Consider the following 9,079-nt stretch of genomic DNA (forward strand, 5'->3'; position numbering starts at 1 on the left):
GAAATGTCTACTAAACAGCGAGACGGATCCAACTAAACAGTGGAAGAGATGTCTGCTAAACAGCTAGACGAAACCACTAAACCGTGGCATAAAGATGTATGATTAAAGATGTATGCTAAACAGCTACAAAACTAAACATCTAATTTTTTGTCAATATAAATTGGCAAAGGTACGAAAACTAGTGGGATACGCATGAAATTTTCATAGAGATACTTCATGACCAAAAGAGAATAACATACTAACTTATTTAGATGCAATCATAAAGCCGAAGCTAAATGCATTCATCAAGGAGTTTATAAAGATACAAGATAACCCCTATAATATTCCACATCCGCACAAAGATTTGGAAATTAAGCACAAGTTCAATTAAGAACTCCCCCCCATAAAATGTCATTCCCGAAAGAACAACAAAGGCGACCTTGCTTTTACAAGAAAAGAAGGATTTCTTTGGATATAACCAAATCACATGAAAACATGAATTTGAATCCAAAACTCTCAATTGAATCAACCACAAAAATGATCAATTCAATTGTTCATGCTCGACATAAGAGAACTCACGGAGCAACACAGTATATGCACAAAAATGTGGATCGGAGATCAACCAATACTGCGGAATACACAAGGATTCATTCTATTTTCCATCACTATTTGCACAATGACATATAATAGACATAATCCTTGTAAACAAAAGTTTTATCCTTTCTTCCATCAAATAATGACATAAAAGGCTTTAACTTTTGTAAGTCAAAAGTTCATTCTATCTTTTATCAATACTTTCATACCGATATAATAGAGATAACTTTTGAACAAGTATGTGACAGTCACAGGTTCACGGACGTAAACAACATATCCCATAACACTTTGCAATATATAAAATCATAAAGATTAAATTGCAAAAATCATCTTCCAAAAAACTTAGAATTTAAATAAATAAATATAAAAACATGAAGATGAAAACGTTGGACATAGCTATGTGTACTCACAATAATACCTATTCAAAACCCTAGTTATTCTTCTAAAAACACAAGAAAGAAATTCTCATAAGAAGATTTACTATACATTGAGACCTCTGAAGAATTCTTTATCGTCCCCGAACTCCTTGTCGTCAACAGCCATAGGAACATAAGGTTCGTGGAGAAAGGAGTCAATTCCAAAAAAAATTCTAGACTGATGATGTCGAACCAGGGCCTTCTGAATTTCGAGAGTTCTCATAAAAAAAGCCTTTATTTACTGAATCTCCTTCCTTGTTTCCTTCAACTCTTCAAGAACACCAGAAAACTTCTGAGAATTTGAAGGAACAACTCTTGGCTTCCTCACATTCCTTCTTTTTCTTTTCAAAGTTGGAGGTAATGGAGATTTCTCTTTTTCCTTCATGATTGATGGCATAAAAATCATATTAACATCTTTTCCATCGGAACACATGATGCTTGGAGTATCCATAGTGTATGGGTTTGTGAGAGGAAGTCACAATTTAAACTCAACAGGCACTCTTAAGATGAAAAGAGTTTCAGAGAAGGAAAAAGAATGTAGGTTACGGAACCTTTAACTACACAGGTTCATGCAAGCAAAATCACAACCCTAAAGAGAGTAGAATTGTCGAGAATAACACTACACCAAATTCCCGGATTCGTAACAGGAATTCGTAACGGCCTGTTTTAACCACAAGTATCATTTTCTTTTTCCTTACCCATCTACTCGAAAAAGTCTTCTTCTCTTCCCTCTTTTCTCTTCCTTATCCTTTTAGGGTTTTCGATTTCACAGATCATCTATTAATCGAGTTCAGGTTTCTAACTTCACAGATCTATGTTAGAAGATCTATTAATCAGCAGTTTCCAAACTCTTTTCTTCCCTTCCGGTTCCTGCGACTGCTGTAAGAAGAAATCGATGGTGATATTCTCAGCTGATAGAAGATGAATCTGCTGTTGCCATTTGATTCAAGTCAAGAATGGGTATGAACAAGTGTTAGCCTTGGTGGCGAGAAAGATGCAAAGAAAGAGATGGATCTGTGGTATTGGTTCGATTTGGTAAGGGTTTCAAAGAATCATAGCATGGGTTGTTAGAATGCCAGAGAAGATGGCAGGAATTCAAATGACTTCGGTGTTGTTGTATCTGAGATTGGCATTCGGAATCGAATAAATTGCAGAATCAATTAATCCGGTGATGAATAATGAAGAACAAAAAGGGGATCTGAGATGGAGAAGATGATTCTGGTGTTGTTTATGCTACCAGCGAGATTTGTGGCAATCTGGGTTTGTGGTGGTTGTTGTCATGGAGGCAGTGGTGATGTAGAGTGGTGATGTTGTTGGTGTTCGCCGAGAAGATTATGTTGTTAATGTTGAACTCGTGATATGCTTAAAGGGTTTTGACAGGATTATTTAGCTGTGAGATAAAGAGAAGACTCATGGAGAATGAGTCTGATGGTGGTATTTATATGATGTTGAAGGTGCAGCTGTTATAGTTAGAAGTGAAGGAGAGTAAATGTTGGTTTAATTATATGTATGCTTAAGATTGATTGAATTTGATTGCACATTATAACCAGGGAAGAGCTACAGAATGGAAGTCAGACTGGTGCAGCTGAACTGAATGGCTTGAGTCAGTGTGCAGGTTAACTGAAGATGCCAATGAGCTATTACTGGTTTGCTTTGGTGGTATGAATTGCAGGCATAAATGCAGATGGAAACGAGTGTTGCAACTATAAATGGGTGCAAATGAACTGAAGTTGGTGGTTCTTATGGTGAAGTTGTTGTTGCAGTTGCAAGTGGTGGCCGAGTCAGGTGGTGTTGAGTTTGGTTGTGAGCTGTGGGTGTTAGCCATGGTCACACTGGCTGTACGAAAGCTGCTCAAACATGCCGAGCACCACATGCTGATCACCGTAGGTAATAAAGTGATCTTGTCACAATAGAACTTGTTTTAATTTATGTTTAGTTTGCCTTGGTTTGCAATGCAAGTCATTGAAAAACAACCAGTTAACTGGTCTTATTCCTTAATTGCTGTCACAACTCCCTATTCGGAAAACTTTGTAAGTGCATGATGTTTGATGGCTTTTAATTATACCTTGTTTGAGGTGTTCTTCTTGCTGATCATTTTTTAAGCTATCTAATGATTCCCTTTTTTTTATGTGGAAGGCGGAGATCTGTAAAGCTACCCTATCCAGTTTGGCCAAATCAAAAATTTTGAAATCTGAAGCTGCTGATTCTCAGGTTTGGCGCTTTATCTCTATTGTGCAAGAAGTTTTAAAATCCTGATTATTTCTGCTATACCTGACCAATATGGAGATCTGGGCATGCTTACTTTTGCTGTTGTGTTGCATTAGTATGCTTGGCTTTTAACATACTGTAATTATACCCTTATCTTAGGATTTTTTTTCCTGAATTATTTCTGCCGGGAGGTCAAATTGTTATGCGCCATCCAATATAGTTATCTGATTTCGTTCCCACTTATGTTTTGTGTTTCAGAAGCTCGCTTCTATCCAACAAGCAATATTGAGGCGGCTTCAAGATGACGATCTTAGTGTTGTTCAAGCAGCTTTATCTCTGGATGGGTTGACAAGGGTCATTAGCATGCCTGATCTTCTTGAGGCATTACGTGATATTCTTCGTAGATGTGCTGAAATCACAAGTGAGTATTATCCTTTGATCTTAGTGTTGTGATAGAATAAAATGAGGTTGCATCCTCTTATTCTTCTACCTGAAGTTGCAATTTTGTTTCTCCATGAAGTCGCCACGATGTATCTTTTTTCTTACTAAGGTTTTATTTTTGTAGGTGTGACACTTGTCCCATCCGAAGCTTCTCTCGTCGCTCGTTCATGCCTTGAGTGTGCAGTTTTGAACTTCAAAGATATATCTCTTTCATGTGATCTAATATCCTCAGCCCAAGAAAAGGTAATTCCTATGAGTTTTGTTAAATATTAGGAGACTAATTTGAATAATCAATGTGATGTTGCTAACTTGCCGTCAGTTAAATAAGTTCGATTCTAATCTTGAAACGATGCAGAAACCGGAACCTAGCTCAACTGAAATTAATATGAAGACTATTGGTGCTTTTGGTGAAACATTTGCTGCACAACCTATAGAATACTTAGCTTGGTTGCGGTACATTTCAATATGTTTCTCTTGAGAGTAAGTTCAACATACTTAATTGAGATTACTAGAATGATTTACTTGAGTCTGAACTGTTGAAGGCATGATGTTGCAGTTTGTGTTGAGCACTGGAACTCTGGTGTCAATGATTTCACACTTTCACTCTTGGTCCATCGCTTGGGGAGTTCATTATGACTCATCCTGACATTAAGGTTTGTATGCAGTTGACATGTTGCATACTTATTTGTTATTTCTTACATTGAAAGATTTATGCTTGCCACGTCCAGTTTACTTGTCATAATATGCAGCCTGTTGTATTTTGCAGGATTGCCTACATCGAGTTTTCTGATGCCCAAGCTTTCAACAAAGCAAGCCTGCAAAGGATATAAAGCTTAGAGCAACTGCAATGGGAGACTAAACCCAAATATATGGTCCAGATACGTGACACAGTCGAACAGACTAAAGATCATATACCAGACTAAACCCAAATTTGAGACTATATTTGGTCTGGAGCAACGACCAAAACCAAATTTGGTCGAGCGAAGTTATAATCTTCGTCAGTTAACAGGCGTTTATATAATACACGCTTCATCTGAAGCGGTGGTATAATTCTCGTCCCAAGATCAGGCGGTTGTATAATATATGCCGTAGCTAGACGAACCTATAATGTACGCCCGATCGGGCGTTAGTATAATGTCCGCCTGATAACAGGCGTGAGTATAATGTTCGTCCCATTAAGGCATGCATTATACCTTAAGTACATTTTTGTTAATGCTTTATACATGTGCTCAAGCTAAAGAATATAGCTAGTTAGTAGTTAATTGACTTTAGTATATACCACGTCTAGTTTAGAAGTACTAAAACCCGTACAATTGTATCACTGTATACAATTGTATCACTGTATACAATAGCTCCACTAGTAGTTAAAGTACAGACTAGCCAATTACTAACTTGCTGGTCTTGATTCGATTTAGCTTTTAACGATTTTGACTAACTGCAAAACGATAGATGGGAGTGCGGAGATTATATCAACGCCCCTGTCCCGGTGTGGATTATATCAACGCCCCATCCGGCGTGGATTATATAAACACCCCACATAAAACGTTTGCTATATCAACACCCCATATCCGGCGTTTACTATATCAACGCCCCAAACCGGCGTTTACTATATCAACGCTCCACTATCAGACGTTGATTATATCTTCGCTCGACTAAATATACTCGTTTATCGTTGCGTCACACTACTGACTAAACTCAAATTTGATCGTGGTTTTTGATCTTTGATCTTTGGTTTTGATCGCACCATTGTGGACGCTCTTAGTTGCGGTTATTTGAATGATGTTCTATTTGATCAGTAACTTCAAGATTTGTACGTTCCATGTATTCAAGTTTTGTTAGTTTTGTAGGCAGTTAGTAAGTTTCTATGTTTTCCCTTACAAATTTGGAACCTTCCATGTATTCCCTTAAAAAAAAATTGGTACTTAGAGAAATTTCAGTTCTTTTGTTATATGAATGTGATATGAATTGAGTGAATGTGATATGAATAGATTGAAGAAATTATTGTTAGTGTGGATGATGAATGTATGCAGGTATTGAACTTAGAATTCAGGCTTATTTCCGGCAGTAATTTTTTCTGTTACGAAAAAAATTCGTAACGGCTTGGAGCTGCCACGTAGCAACGGCTTGCGCACGTTACTAATGTGTTACGTAGTAACGGCTCCAGCCTGTTACGACCTCGCTGTTACAAAACATTCGTAACGTCCAACAACTGTTACTGACGCCGTTACAACCAAGAATTCGTAACGGTTGCATTGTCGTTACAAAAGAATGTATACTCCATTAGATGTCTTATCCAGATGTTTTGCCATAGATGTGCACGACTTCTCTAGAGATATTGAAGGATTTGGTTGGGAATTACTGGTAGAGTTCTGCATAAGATTAGGAGACTGCTTCTTAGATCCATCAGAAGGGTTGCTACGTGAAGGATACTTCCGCAGAGAAGTAGTTGGTTGTGAATTACTGGTAGGGTTCTGCATAAGATTAAAAGAGTTATTAGTTACTTTTGAAAGTTACACATGTTTCTATTTTTAGGTTCTCTAGTTTACACTTGGATCGGTGATTCATATAATTGATAGACTGGTTTATGTATATTCGACTTACAAATCAAACAAGCCAAGCAACTAATCTTCTTAGCAGGCTCGGTAAACTGAACACCATACTTCGGCCAAGGAATCGCTTTTCTAGTGTGTGATACAATCATTTGGTGTTGCCTTGGAATGTTTCGCAATGATTATTTCAATAACTTGAAAATTGCTTTGATGCTAATAGTGTGTGAAAAACGGCTATTTTCATCCTCTAAGAAAGTTTCAATTATTGAAATAAGAGTTTAGAACACTTAACCATTATTGGATATGTCATGTAGTGCACTCTTGCACATATGTAATCCATGTCCGGGAACCATAGTATGCGCACATGTTTGCGTACCTATTGGTTCGAGAAATCCGGAACCTAAGTATGCGTACCCGTTTGCGTACTGGCGTACAGGTTCATGTCCGAGAATTTCTGCTGGGATTTGAAGTTCGCATACCCGTTTGCGTATTGGCGTAATTCAATCTTAGTCCGGGTATTTCAAGTATGCGTACCCGTTTGCATACTTGAAGGTTAAAGTTCTAAAATCGGTTTTAAGTGAACATAAACATTTATATAATAAGGAATGCAATCTTTGCAAACCGTGGCTATAATGTTCATGATTGATTCGAGTGAATCAAACTGATTTTGCTTCAATTGTGTTCTTGTATAATTCTATGAGAATATAGCAATTGAACAACTCTTTAACTAGTTTCATTTGAGTCATTTGAACTAGTTATGGTTAAGATGAATAAGGTTGATATCAGAGTAATCATATGGCTAACCTCGGTTAACTATTTGTGAACCAATATGGTGTACACGTTTAGGTACGGTTACATAAACCTAAATGAGGGTACATTTCATTTTTGTGTAACAATCAAAGTTCGATCTAACGGTTGAAAGATATTAGCTTGGTTGAATCAGGTTTTTCATCTAACGGTGAATATTAAATGCTTTGTTACCAAGGTAACTTGGATCACAAACCCTTATTTGAAAACTATATAAAGGAGAACTCTAGCAACTGGGAAACATAATCCCCACACCTCCTGTGTGTTACTAGTTGCATAACTAGAGTCGATTCTCCTTTAACCTTAGGTTTCTATCGAGACCTTGTAGGTTAACGACTTCAAAGACTTCATTGGGATTGTGAAGCCAGACCCAACCATATTCTTCGTAGCGTGTTCTGATCTTGCCCGATTTTACCGTATTGAGTACAATTGAAATAATTGACTCGAGATTAATTTCTATGATAGGCAAGATAAAACTAATCACAAATATCTTCGTCTCATTGTTTGTGATTCTACAATATCTTGTTTCGCTAGTCGATTAAGATTATTGGGAGGTGATTGATAATACTAGACTGTTCTGCAGGAATATAAGTTTGGTCTATCAATTAGTTGTTGTTCACCTTGATTTATCAAAAGACCGAACAAACACTCTTGGGTATTTCTGTGGGAGACAGATTTATTCAATCTATAGGCTTTTTAGTGTGAGACAAATTTTTTTATCAAGTCTTCAGCTTTGGGTCGTAGCAACTCTTGGTAGTGGGTGAGATCAACTAAGGGAATCAAGTGCGCAGTATCCTGCTGGGATCAGAGACGTAAGGAACACAACTGTACCTTGAATCAGTATGAGATTGATTAGGGTTCAACTACAGTCCACTCTGAAGTTAATTGGTAGTAGGATAGAGTATGTAGCGGCTTAATACAGTGTGGTGTTCAATCTGGACTAGGTCCCGGGGTTTTTCTGCATTTGTGGTTTCCTCGTTAAAAAAATTCTGGTGTCTATGTTATTTCTTTTCCGCGCTATATTTTGTTATATAATTGGAATATCACAGTTTGTGCGTTAAGATCAATCAATTAGAATATCCAACCTTTGGTTGCTGATTTACATTGATTGACACTTGAACATTGGTCTTTGGTACCGTTCAAGTAACTCCTCTTATATTCAATCGGGCTCGCAGATTTCTATTTGCTGATTGCGGATTGAATTAAGAGTTAGAGATATTAAGCTCTTTGATATACTTTACTCTAGATTGAGTCGGACTGTCTAGTTGATTCTCTAGAACGTGTATTGGAGTAAGTCCTCTCAGATTGCCAAACGAATTGTTGGGTGTGGTTGTTAGACCCCCGCATTTTCAATTGGTATCATAGCACGCAAACACATTAAAGACCTTATAAGTCTGTGTTTGTAGCGATCTGATATGGACAGAAGTGCTATCTCTATAAATGCACCACCACATCTAGGGATTTCTGAATTCTCTTCCATGACTGATTTGATTAAATTTGTAGAAGAAATTCTATCTAAACCTCCTTCAGGTTTGAAATCCCTTGAAGTGTTTTCAGGGATTGAAAAGAAACTGGAAAGCTTATCTCTTGATGTTGAGTTATACCTCTAGAAAGAACAAGACTCTCTTGATAAGCTAAATCTATTCATGATGACTAATACTCATGTTGAGGTTGACATTGATTTACTAATCAGTGAGAGAAATGCTCCTCCTCTGTGTAATCCAACTAGTTGTAGCAAACTAAACGGTTTACAAGAAGAGTTTTAAGTCTAAGTCTTCCGACTATACCACCTATAAGCATGAATCAATTCATTGGTCAATTACTGATACACTGTGTCATGATAATTATTTTGTTTACTGTTGTAAACATGTCAGGATATCTCCTTACACCAGATGAGTTTCCCTGCGCAATACTAAACATTATCTGCAGACACGGTTTTTATTAAGTTTTAAAATGAGACATCAGGGACTCAAATTTTTGTGTATCTCTCTAAAGTCTTTTGCAAAAATTGTAAAAACAGATTCTTGGATGTTTCTCAACTTTGTTGAATGCAAAAGTTGTTGGAAAGAAACTCTTTCTTGGTGC

At 37.1% G+C, this 9,079-nt stretch overlaps 1 long non-coding RNA gene across 1 annotated transcript; it reads left to right on the top strand.

Annotated features, from left to right (window-relative positions):
• The first annotated feature begins 1,451 nt into the window (after positions 1-1,451).
• On the top strand, positions 1,452-4,900 carry LOC113297851. Its single transcript, XR_003333785.1, has 7 exons — positions 1,452-2,876; positions 3,126-3,200; positions 3,456-3,618; positions 3,763-3,881; positions 3,994-4,118; positions 4,195-4,291; positions 4,405-4,900. It is a non-coding gene; the product is annotated as an uncharacterized LOC113297851 (long non-coding RNA).
• The last annotated feature ends 4,179 nt before the right edge of the window (positions 4,901-9,079 follow it).

Source organism: Papaver somniferum, chromosome 7 (genome assembly GCF_003573695.1).
Source record: "Papaver somniferum cultivar HN1 chromosome 7, ASM357369v1, whole genome shotgun sequence".
Taxonomy (NCBI): domain Eukaryota; kingdom Viridiplantae; phylum Streptophyta; class Magnoliopsida; order Ranunculales; family Papaveraceae; genus Papaver; species Papaver somniferum.